At 37.8% G+C, this 13,926-nt stretch overlaps 1 pseudogene; it reads left to right on the forward strand.

Annotated features, from left to right (window-relative positions):
* Positions 1 to 11,816: 11,816 nt before the first annotated feature.
* LOC148511750 (5S ribosomal RNA) lies at positions 11,817 to 11,935 on the forward strand (annotated as a pseudogene).
* Positions 11,936 to 13,926: the final 1,991 nt, after the last annotated feature.

Genomic DNA, 13,926 nt, shown 5'->3' on the forward strand with positions numbered 1-13,926 from the left:
GTGATTTATCTAGTTAACAAAAATGTATTTTCCTGTGTGGAATCAACAAAAACCCCCAGCCACCCATTCTTGCCTAATCAATGCTTAGAGTTTATCAGAATTTGTGGGTTTTTGTTTGTCCACCTGCCTCTAGAAGATTGACCACAAGTTCTCAATGAGATTATGGTCTGGGGAGCTTCCTGACCATGGACCCAAAAATTAAATGTTTTGTTCCCTGAGCCACTTAGTTATTACTTTTGTCTTATGGCAAGGTGCTACATTGTACTGGAAAAGGCATTGTTCATCACCAAACTGTTCTTGGATGGTTGCGAGAAGTTGCTCTTGGAGGATGTTTTGGTACCATTCTTTATTCACGGCTGTGTTTTTAGGCAAAATTGTGAGTGAGCCCACACCCTTGGCTGAGAAGCAACCCCACACATGAACGGTCTCAGGATGCTTTACTGTTGGCATGACACAGGACTGATGGTAGCTCTCACCTTTCCTTCACTGGACAAGCATTTTTCCAGATGCCCCAAATAATCTGAAAGGAGATTCATCAGAGAAATTAACTTTAGCCCAGTCCTCAGCAGTCCAATCCCTGTACCTTTTGCAGTATATCAGTCTGTCCCTGATATTTTTCCTGGAGATAAGTGGCTTCTTTGCTACCCTTCATGGCAAGAGGCCATCCTCCAAAAGTCTTCACCTCACTGTGCATGAAGATGCACTCACACCTGCCTGCTAGCATTACTGAGCAAGCTCTGCACTGGTGGGGCCCCGATCCCACAGCTGAATCAACTTTATGAGACAGTCCTGGTGTTTGCTGGACATTCTTGGGCACCCTGAAGCCATCTTCACAACTATTGAACCTCTCCCCTTAAAGTTCTTGATGATCCGATAAATGGTTGATTTAGGTGCAATCTTTCTAGCAGCAATATCCTTGCCTGTGAAGCCCTTTTTGTGCAAAGCAATGATGACTGCACGTGTTTTCTTGTAGGTAACCTTGGTTAACAGAGGAAGAACAATGATTTCAAGCTCCACCCTCCGTTTAAAGCTTCCAGTCTGTTATTTTAACTCAAACAGCATGGCAAAGAAATCTCCAGCCTTGTCCTTGCCAAAACTCTCACCTGTGTTAACGAGAAAATTGATGACATGATGTCAGCTGGTCCTTTTGTGCAGGGCTGAGATGCAGAGGAAATGTTATTTTTGGGATTAAGTTCATTGTCATGGCAAAGAGGGACTTTGCAATTAATTGGAATTCATCTGATCACTCTTCATGACACTCTGGAGTATATGTAAATTGCCATCATAAAAACCGAAGCAGCAAACTTTGTGGAAGGCAATACTTGTGTCATTCTCAAACTGTTAGCCATGCTCCCACTATAAATGGTGTGGATAAATGTGTTAAAGTGAGTCTATTTGATCCTTTATCATATAATAATAGTATTAAGACCTTTAGTAGAATGACTGAATTTGAAATAAATCAAAAGTGTTCCAGCAAACAGAGATACTTTAATAAGTAACTTGCCCAGAGAAAAGCATTAATAACTCTTAAAAGTAATGGCACCATTGTAATACATACCACTGATAAAGGTGGGGCAGTGGTTGTTCAAGATTGTGTACAGTATATTCATGAAATTATACACCAACTATTGGATAATAATACTTATGCTAAACTTGACTACAACGCCACTTTGTCCATTAAGAAAACTATTGATGAGGTAATTGTGATGGGTTTTGAAGCAGGATGGATTGACCGAAAAACCTTCAATTTATTGACAGTTGACCGATTACACCCATACTTTACACACGTTCGAAGATACACAAGCGGCTGTTCATCCTTGGCAAGGAGCTCTTTATTACAACCTCTGGCTGTGTTTGATGACCAATTCCTCCAGCTGCTTGTACAAGTTACTGGCAGTTATATTAAGGACACAGGTACCGCTGATAGACAATTAAATACAATTTATTATAACACATATTGCATTATGACAAATAAATTCCAATGTGTCAACTTGATAATATATAACAATAATAGTATAAAAAATCCAGTGTGTCATTAATATACTGGGGAGATTATTAAATTGGTATTGTTAGACTAGCATCTTTTTTATACCAATATTGTTATATATTATTAAGTTGAATCATTGGAATTGATTTGTAATATTGCACACTGTATTATAATGAATTGTTTTTGTTTGTTTATCATCACTACTTCTCTTTTTCATATTCACTACTGGTTTTTTAGTGTATTGCAGTTCCCACTTAGTGTAGACATTGCAGTTCCATTGCAGTTCCCACTCAATAGACAAATTTAGTTCTCATATAGACTGCATTGCATACCTGTTTATATTTTTATATCAATTATATTAGGGACAAATCTGAATTTTCTTGAAAAAATTAAAAGTGTCTTACTTGTGTCCCCAGATGTATGGTTAGTAACACCTGAAGTGCTGTTATTATACATGCTTATTCTGCATGTACATGGAATTAAAGTGATTTGTGACAATTTAGTGAAAGCGAGACAAAGTAAATCTTCAGTTGAATTTCTGATGTCCTTGACTGAGTTGATTTTGACAAAAAAATATTTAATGTATTATGCTCAAATTACAGGTACTGCAATGGGCTCAAATATCAAACCATTATATGCAAAACTCTATATTGCTGATTTCGAGCATACTCTCTTATGACCTTTCTCGACAAAGACCCTTCAGGTCTGAAATGTCGACTTTGGTGAAGTTGAAGTAATACATTTTGTTTGTATTTCATTCTAAGCAGTGAGTGCCCTCATTTTGGCTTTTTTACCACAGCCTGGACTATATTATTGGAATACCATCAGTATCTTCTATATTGGAGCACCCTGCATAATACTATCTTAGTGGGATGTGAGTGAAGATCATCTTAACAAAAAAAATATATATTTATATATATATATATATATATATATATCTATATATCTATATACACTGTAAACATTTAAATGTTTATATATATATAAAAAACAGAACTGGATCAGAGCGCCTAAAAGTGCCTCAGAATATAAAAATATATACAAAGTGCAAGTGCTAGTTGAAATACACATACATATTTGCCAAATATATATATATGTAATATATATATATATATATATATATATATATTTTGTTTTTATGTGCCAGGTGACCTATTGAAAAAGAACTGGGTAATGCAAGTGGAAACGCAAACATATAAAATAGTACAATTTATTAGTAATACATTGAGGTAGGGTACAGACATAAATAACTTGCAGACACTTAAAAAACATATAACAAGATCAGACAATGAAATAATAAAAGCATGGATAAGAACATAAGAGTAGTCACAATAAAGTGCTATAAAATCCTGAATGTCTTATCTGATTTCTTGAGAGGAGTATATATATATATATATATATATATATACACACACATATATATATATATATATATATATATATATGTATATATATTATATATATATATATATATATATTTAAAATATCATACAAACTCGGCACTCACATGCTTTTCAAACTGCAACTCCTTTGAACATAGGGAATGTTGGTTCCAAAATATTGCAATAATTTGTTAAGCTGGCCACCGCTTCATGGTCATTCCCGTCTAGCCAGTCCCTACACTGATTCTTAGATAAATGAACTTGATCTGCCAAGAAAAAAGAATGATTTACCTCTAACCTGTAGAGACTGGTATTTTCTCCTAGAGATCGATTCCCAGTGGTTATCCTATTGCCAGGATTATTGAGTTTGCGTGTCTTATGATGTTTGTATGTGATGTTATGTTACAGACACTTGTCTTGATAAAGGTCTGTGAACAGATCGAAATGTCGACACATATGGAATGGTGTCTGAATATTTAAATAAGATTTTTTCACCCATCATGTCTCAATAAAATGAAAAATTCTTTTAAGTGAGTGCCTTCATCCAACATTTATTGGAGGAAATGATTTTTTCTATTTATGGACTTTTCGTCTTGAAGTGCACCCTGAACAAAAGTTGTAACAGGTGTGAGTGCAGAACATTCTTGGACTATATATATATATATATATATATATATTGTAAAGCAAGGCCACACTCACATCAGCAATTACTTAAAATGTCCTGGGGTGTCACCCATGGCATCCACTCGAGGAGTCCAAAAACATAGAAAAAATGAGAGGCACTTACCAGTTTTGCACATATAAAAAATCAAACTTTATTCCTCACATAATCCATAAGTGAATAATTCTTCTCAATGTTTCGGTCCCATCCAGACCATTTTCAAGAGATACACCAAGGCAGCCTCCACAGCAATATCCAACAAATCCTTATGGATCCCAAGTTAAGCTGTGCATCTCCCACTAGGGCCCTAAATACCCCCATCAATCATCTAAATGGTGCCCAAACATATCTCAAACACCAGACACAAATGGACCTAACAAGCGGCACTTACCACATGCAGTCCACGAGTGTAAGGCAGCATAATCACACCAGTGCTCCCTGTGTGTGAGCTGCATGCAGAGGACAATGCGGGTAGAGTGACGTAGCTTCCACCATGTGGAACGCACATGTCACTTCCGCCGGCGCATCACAAATTCCATTAGTCTGCAGCATACAACTACCAGTACCCTCCGGAATTGATAGCCACACCCACCGGACGTAACAATGATTATCCAGTCAGAATCAGTCCTTAAGTCATCACCATGGTAACCCATTGCTATGGGATAATTTTATAGAAATTAAATGAATACCAAACAGGAATTTACCTGTTGGCATACATATACTATATATATCCTGAAAAATGATCCAATGCAAGGTAGCCATACAGGTAGCAGACAATAAAGAAATATTATATATATATATATATATATATATATATATAGTGACACTGTGCTCATCAATGGGGGTAACCAGAGACCTATACCATAGTGATATGCATACTCCAAACCCTCACAAATACAAAAAATGACAATATATAATTGCATATAATTACATATAATACCCTAGACCAAAAGCGAAACCCCCAAAAAAATTTATGACAAAATAACAACATAATGACAATAATGTGGGAGTGTGTATATCAAAAATTAAATAATTAAAATTGAGTCAGCTACCACCATTGATGTTTCCAACAACAAATTGTTCAATGGATTACCCTCATTAAGGCCATTGGGCGATACTGTGCCAAGACAAAAAGTCCATCTTGCTTCAAGCTTTTTTAGTATAAGGTCACGATCCCCACCCTGTTTTGGAGGTGGTACCCAGTCAATGATGCAACATCTTAAAGAAGTAAGCTGATGCCCCAACAATAAAAAATGGTGGTCCACTGGCTTATCTGTTGTACCACTTGAAAGGGCCTGTCGTATTGATGTCTGATGATTAGCCATTCTTTCTCAGAATGTACAAGCTGTCATGCCCATGTAGGACAATACACAAGGGCATGTTAGTTAAAATACCACATAGTCCAACTGACAATGAAGCTTATATCGTATCCGAATGGGACTTCCATTTTGTGGATGTGGAAAACTGCAACCTGGAATCATTGAGTGGCAGGTGGTACATCCCGTGCACTTTATGCACCCTGGCTTCTGTGTCATAAGCCAAGTATGATCCCCTAAAGTTATAGATCTCTTAGGGTGCAGTAGTTGTTTCAGATTCCTTGTGCATCTGTACGCCATCATCGGTGGATCTCTACATCCAAGCCTCAAACTTTGATCACTGGCTATAATTGGCCAATGTTTCTGGATCGAGTGGGCTACTTGTGAGGAGACCCCATCATATTGAGTGATAAAAATCATGCCTTTACTTGGCTTTCTTAGCTTTGATAGTTACTTTCTGATGTGCTCTGGTGAGGCATCCCTCAATTATACTCTGTTTGTAACCTCTGGCAATAAAATGATCAAACATCTCACAAACCTGTATATCAGCCATCACAGGGTCTGTGTTGCTTCTTATGACCCTCATGAATTGAGAGATAGGGAGACTGTTGGATGATTACTTGTTGCGTGCAAGATCATGTTCCGATTGGTCTCCTTTTTAAAGAGGGTAGTGCTCAAACCAGTTCCTCTATGATTAATAGTGACATCCAGAAAGCTGATAGTATCACAATTGCATAGACCAGTTAGGCGTATCACACTGTCTAGGTGGTTTAGCTCATCCAACATAGAATAAAAGTCAACCTCGGTGCCCCTCCAAATCAAAAAAATATCATCAATAAATCTGTTAAAATTAATAATCCTGTCACCAAACCTGGGCAAAATGTATTTGGTCTCATATACATGCATGAAGGCGGTCGCATACATCGGGGCAACATTAGAACCCATAGCGGTTCCCGCCAATTGTATGTAATACATGTCCTTGTACCAGGATGAGCTCAAGCAACTCCAAAATGAACTCAATAGGAAACCCAATCGCGCCCTTTTCTGTCAATAGGGATCTCACTGCCAAAAGTCCCTCCACATGGGGGATGACAGAGAAAAAGAGGACACATCAAGTGTGGCTAGCAAGACATCATTCTGAAGATTAGCTAATTGTACAATTTTGTCCAAAAAATCACCTGTATCTCTTATATAGCTTGGTATCAAAAGGGACAAGGTCCTGAAGGCCATTGTCCACAAATACGGCCAAAGGCTGTAGTAGAGAACCTCTGGCAGAAATTATAGGCCTGCCAGGGGGGTCCACCAATGTTTTGTGGACTTTCGGGAGGATGTATATCACTTGACAAACAGGATGGTCCAAATTCAAAAATACAGCAATCTCCTCAGTCAGCCATCCACGATTTATGGCCCTTTTGATGATTACATCAATGATAGCTTTAATCCTAGGCATTGGGTTGCTTTCACATCTTGAGTAGGTATTGTGATCTGATAATTTACATTTAATCTCACAATCATAGTCAACAAAGTTCTGCAGAACAACTGCCCCGCCCTTGTCTGCTGGGTGTATGACTATTGAGTGGTTGTTCCGCAGTGACTTCAAAGCTTGTCTCAACTCTGGTGACAAATTATCAGCTGTCCTATTTGGTGCAAATGAATAAGTATCTTGAGATGTCATTCTTAAAAAGGTACGTATACTGGGATTTGATGACTGAGAATCAAACAGACTGGGCTTCTGTAGTTTCAAAGTGGTGCCCTCATTCAATGTCTGATCATGGCCCATTGTACCAAAATGTTCCCTCAGTCTCAATTTCCATCCAAATTGAAATTGATCTACAGCTAAATGAAAAGCATCATGTCTAGAGGTTGGCACAAATGACATACCTAAAGACAATAAAGCAGATTCATAAGTAGATAATTGATGGTCTGACTAATTAAATATTAAATTCAACTCCTCCTACGCCTGCCTCTTCTCCTTATTGGTTCTATACCCATAATGGTTTCTTTATCCTTTTCCTATTCAATGTATTTTCCAAATTATGGAATCAATCAATGAATACCGGGTTAAAAAATATTTATTACCAACAAGCTGGTTCACAAAAATTAAAACCATATACCAACATGCAACAAAAATGAACTAAATAAGATAAAAAAACAAAAATTGATAGATGATCTACCTTGTGGGTGATGTCATATAAAAAGAACTTTGACAAAAATAGATTATAGAAAAATAAATTCCCAAAAGTTCCAAAGCTCAAAAAGACATACCTCACCACAAGGGATCTGAAGAACAAGTTCACACTTCCTAGTCGACGCGTGTTTCGGCTCATGCAAGAGCCTTTGTCAAGATTCCAAATGCCCAGTGCAATCACTCCGACTTGTACTGAAGAATCTCTGGCGCCATCCCTTGGATGGTTCACCCATCAACCAATGATATACCTGGTGCGTAAGATAATCATTATTGACATTCTGCAATTTTTGCCTTTTAAATGAAATTAATTAATCTTTAAAGGATTCTATTTGTGTTAGCAGCCTGTCACACCAATTCTCCACTCGATCTGCTCTTAGAGCAGGGAGACTAGTTTTCTGCAGGTCTCTGATCTTTTTTCTTATATTGACCAGTTCCAATCCAACCTCCTCAATTACTAATAACAGCAGATCGAGCGAGCACTTATTTAGCACACCACACCATTTACCACAAAAAGATGCACTAGTATGACCAATAGTTGACACATTAGAGATTCGAAAACCTTGCGGTATCCGTTTGGACCTATGATAGTCTAATAAAAATTGACCATGTAATGTTAATTCAATTTCTCTCCGTTTTAACCTGAACAATCTATGATAGACAGCAATAGGTTTCTCAGCTGGTAATTTGCCAAATTCTAAATGATCAAAGTATATTTTTTCTGCATCATCATTGGTGAGCGATACTAAACCATACTCAGCACTCTGTAATAGGCCTTCATCAAAGGCAATCTGTGGTGTCTGAGACATTTAGACCACTGTAGAATACAACCCAAATATACTTAAAGGATTAAATCACCAAACAGTAAATAAATCATAAACAAATAAATTAATATAAATGGAGAAGGCACCGAAGAGACAGATCAATATATTCCCAATAAATCTCTAATGGAAAAACACAGAAAAAAGGGGATCACTATAGGATATATTGCACCAAAAAACATCATAAAATGGGTGTCAGGCCAGAGAACAATGTTCCACATAGGAGATTGCTCCCAGAATATATTGTAAAGCACAGCCGCACTCACATCAGCAATTACTTAAAATGTCCTGGGGTGTCACCCATGGCATCCACTCGAGGAGTCCAAAAACATGGAAAAAATGAGGGGCACTCACCAGTGTTGCACATATAAAAAAATCAAACTTTATTCCTCACATAATCCATAAGTGAATAATTCTCTTCAACGTTTCAGTCCCATCTGGATCATTTTCAAGAGATACACCAATGCAGCCTCCACAGCAATATCCAACAAATCCTTATGGATCCCAAGTTAAGCTGTGCATCTCCCACTAGGGCCCTAAATACCCCCATCAATCAGCTAAATGGCGCACAAACATATCTAAAACACCAGACACAAATGGACCTAACAAGCGGCACTTACCACATGCGGTCCATGAGTGTAAGGCGGCATAATCACACCAGCGATTCCTGTGTGTGAGCCGCATGCAGAGGACAACACGTGTAGATTGACGTAGCTTCCACCACGTGAAACACACACGTCACTTTTGCTGACGCATCACAAATTCCATTAGTCTGCAGCATACAACTACCAGCACCCTGCATTGGATCGTTTTTCAGGATGTATATAGTATATGTATGCCAACAGGTAAATTCCTGTTTGGTATTCATTTATTTTCTATAACATTATCCCATAGCAATGGGTTACCATTGTGATGACTTAAGGACCGATTGTGACTGGATAGTCATTGTTACATCTGGTGGAACGTGGCTATCAACGCTGGAGAGTGCTGGTAGTTGAATGCTGCAGATTAATGGAATTTGTGATGCTCCTGCAGAAGTGACGTGTGTGTTCCACATGGTGGAAGCTACATCACTCTACCCGTGTTGTCCTCTGCATGCGGCTCACACACAGGAATCGCTGGTGTGATTATGCCGCCTTACACTCATGGACCGCATGTGGTAAGTGGCGCTTGTTAGGTCCATTTGTGTCTGGTGTTTGAGATATGTTTGTGCGCCATTTAGCTGATTGATGGGGGTATTTAGGGCCCTAGTGGGAAATGCACAGCTTAACTTGGGATCCATAAGGATTTGTTGGATATTGATGAGGAGGTTGCATTGGTGTATCTCTTGAAAATGGTCCGGATGGGACCACTACATTGAGGAGAATTATTCACTTATGGATTATGGGGGTCATTCAGACCCGCTCGTGAGTGGCAGTACATTCGCAAGTGGGTTGATGTTCCCTCACTGCGCATGCACACGATGGAGGGAGATCTGTCATGCGCATCCGCGAGGCCTGGCGAGTGACGGGCTCTCCATCGCTCTGGGTCTCGCACCAAAGGGGGTGTGCTGTTGATGTTGATTGACAGCATGCCCCCTTTGCTGGGCGTGCCGGGGGCGTGCCTGCCAGATGGAGGCGTTCCCATGGGAATGCCTACCGTCTCAAGCCGGCCCCACTGACATCACTAGTGATGTCAGTGGGAGTGATTTTGGCTCTGATAGAGCCAAAATCACTCCAGGGCTTGTGGCAGCGAGACCCTACCGCAGGGTCTCCGTCGCAAGCCCGATGGTCGTGATGGTCAAGACCATCACAACCATCATCATGGACTCTCGCTATAGCTGTGGGTGGTTATAGCGGGTATAGATTCCCTTACCTCACATCTATCGGAATACGTGGACATTTTTCTATCAAAGTATGTAAAGCAACTGGAGTCATACTTAAAGGACACTACAAGCGTCCTTCAAATCATAGAACCCCTGAGGTGGAAGAGTTCTTATTTATGGGCAACTATAGATGTCCAGGCCTTATATACATGTATCGAGCATGAGAAGGGGATAAATGCAAGTAAAGAGTTTCTGGAAGCTGATGCAACAATCAATAATGAACATAGGAATTTTATTTGTGATCTTATGAAGTTCATTTTAAACCATAACTATTTTACATTTTTAGAGCAGTTTTACCGGCAGATATGTGGCACGGCGATGGGGACGACTTTTGCCCCCAGCTTCGCCAATTTATTTATGGGCTGCTGGGAAAGAGAACATATTTATAATAACAACCCTTTTAAAGAACAGATAATTTTATTTAAAAGATACATTGATGACATTTTAATTGTGTGGAATGGAACAAGGGAGTCTTTTGAGATGTTCTTCACACATATTATGAAGAATAACATGAATTTGAAGTTCACATTTAACATCAGCGAACACTCTATTGAATTTCTTGACCTAATTCTTATGCATGAAGAAAACAGAGTTGTGACTAAGAATTTTATAAAGAAGGTTGACACAAACAGTTATCTCCATTATAAAGAATGAAGAAATGGAAAGATAATATACCCCATTCTCAGTTTTCAAGGATCAAGTGAAATTGCAGTGATTCAGTTACAGCAGAAGAACAAATAAGGCTATATGCAGACAGGTTCATTGAGAAGGACTATATAAAAGAACTTTTGATGGAAGCTGCAAGGAAGACTAATCAAAAGGAAAGATCAGAATTATTGACTTACAATGAAAGAAATATACAAGATAACAAATTCATTCCTTTTGTTACTTCGTTTAATGATCAGGAGAAGACAATCATGAGTACTTTAAATAAACACAGGCATATTTTATTAATGGACCCCATCCTTAAAGATTTTCTCCCTCCAAAACCCCTGGTGGTATTTAGGAAGGCCAGGAGTATCAAGGATTCTTTAGCCCCAAGTATGATACAGGATATCACACTAAATAATAATATGCTACCGAAGTGTACAGGTAGTTATAAATGTGGGAGGTGCAATATATGCAGATATCTTCATCCACAAAGGAGATCTTTTATGAATTCAGATAACTCTAAAGAATATATAATAAAACAACATATGAATTGTAACTCTACCTCTATCATTTATCTTTTGGAGTGCACTTGTGGCACAAAATACATTGGGAAGACGAAAAGAACCCTTAAACTATGCATTCAAGAACATATAAGGAATATCCGGAATAAACTGGAGGGTCATGCTGTGTCGAAACATTTTCTTCTTCATCACAACTCTAATCCAGAGGACCTTACTTTTAAACCCATTGAACAGGTGCTCTTGGGAGAGAGAGGAGGAGATCTAGCAAAAAAGTGATCTAAAAGGGAGATGTATTGGATTTTTGAGTTAAGAACACTGGCACCACTCGGATTCAATGATAATTATGAAATCGCACCTTTTATATAAGAAGATTGATGACTCCGACTTAATGTCCATGTGATATGGGATATGCTACTGTAGAAGCTATTTCCTACAGTCAAACCATTTTTCAAACACCCAATCTCGTCTGCTCTTGGAAGTTAAGTTGAAATGGGCCCGGTCAGTACTTGGATGGGGGACCTCCAGGGAATACCGGGTACTGTAGTTGTAAGCAAAGTGCACAGTTAAGCATAATCCCTGGAATCCCATGGTAAAATCGGAGTAAAAAATCGGAAGAAAGATATGAAATAAGAAGCATTTCCCAAGATCAAGGCAAATTATGTTGGAACAGAGACTTCTCAATAATGAGCATCTCCTAAGATCAAAGCAAATAATGTTGGAATCGAGACTTTTCAATAAGAACAGCCATTCTACTTTAAAGCCTGGATTATAATTTTTTGAGTGAAGAAATTAATATTTTATCAATATTTTATTGATTTTTTAAAGCTTTTCCTGATTCTTTTAATACAGTTCTCAAGAAATTTATATACATATATGTGCCAAAATTTTTTAGAAAAGAATATTTTGTAAAAAAAAATTTTAATAGATATTTTTATACATATGTATTTATTATAAAATACACTATTAGGTTTTGTGGATTTAGGATATTTGCTTTATTTGCTATCCCCTTCTCTGAAACCATGTGGTTTTTTAAGAACATCCCCCCCCTTTTTCTTCTCTTTTTTTCTTCTTTTGTCTTTTTTCTTTTTCCTTTTCCTTTAGTATAATATGTTGAAAATATTCTTTTGGAACAATTAGCTATATCATTGTGGATTATCCTGATATATGTTTATATATAGGCATACATACATGCTTTTCTGAGTAGTTGTGACTGGTTATATAAAGTTTTTGATCAGCTTTGTAAATCTATGTTTCTATGGGTTTATATAGGTGAAAGACAATATAGGTATTTCCCTTATTAGGATGATTATTTAATAAATATTCTAATCCTTCCCCCTTCTTCTTTTTATAGCTGGAATTAATTGAATATTCATTCCCTAAGGTTTTGCCCAGAGTTGCACAGGTTAATATAGGAGTGCCGGAGTTTTAAATATGGCGGCTGGTTAAGAAGTATCCAGAAAGATGGCTGCGGTTACAAGATATCCTGAGGTGAATAGGATCCATAAAGATGGCCGCCGCCAGGAGGCACTACGCATGCGCAGGAGCAAAAGGATAAGCGGAAGTACCGTATCCTGGGAGCGGAAGCATGCACCTCGACAAGCACTATTAGCGTGACTGGATGAGTCGCACTTTGATGACGCGGCTACCAGATCGAAACCCAGGGCGGAAGTGCGTACCTATACAGCACTGTAAGCACGATGCAATGAGTCGCGTGTTTGGTGATGATGGGATCACGAGACTGAGCATCAGGGTGGAAGTGGCCGGACTTCCAAGACAAAACTGGCCGGACTTTTGGTGGGAAGTGATGACAGCCCGCAGTTTGTTATTCAATTTATATTTTATAAAACTACCAAATTACATGCTTTTAGGACTGATGGACATAACGTGACTACAGAATATATAGGTTCACTGTAATATATCAGTAATAAGGAAGATTTAAAAAAAAAAAAAAAAATTACTGACAGGAAGTGATGTCATAATGTGTGTCAATTGTCCCTATTAGTGGGGTTTATAAGCCAGAGGGCATTAACAGCTAGGTATCCCCTTGATAAAGTCATAGATTGACGAAACGCGTTGGGGGGCTGATCATACATCCATGAACTCTTCAATTTCTTTTTTATCTAAAAGATAAGCTTTTTTCAGTTTATTCCTCCTGTTTATCCTATGTATATCATTTATTGCTATGTTTTTATGTACTTTTCATGATTGTAGGTGTCATATTTATGAATTAAATATTTTTTTTAATATTTAGATATATTCCTATTATTTTAAACACGTATTTATTCACTTGCATATATTATTTATTGAGGTTAAATTGTTCACTCGGCACTTTATGTGTTTATTTCTGCACTTTGTTTTAAAACACTACATATGAATTACTAAGCGTTTTTCACAGATTTACTGAATTATTTAAATAGTTAATAGAGTGTACTTAGCACTTTTGTCGCTCACATTTCAACCTTTTGTGTACACTATATATATATATATATATATATATATATATACATGAGAGTTGGTGGGGGCAGCTTAAAAATTTCT

This window comes from Taudactylus pleione, unplaced genomic scaffold, assembly GCF_031769625.1.
Source record: "Taudactylus pleione unplaced genomic scaffold, aTauple2 ptg000296l, whole genome shotgun sequence".
Taxonomy (NCBI): Eukaryota; Metazoa; Chordata; class Amphibia; order Anura; family Myobatrachidae; genus Taudactylus; species Taudactylus pleione.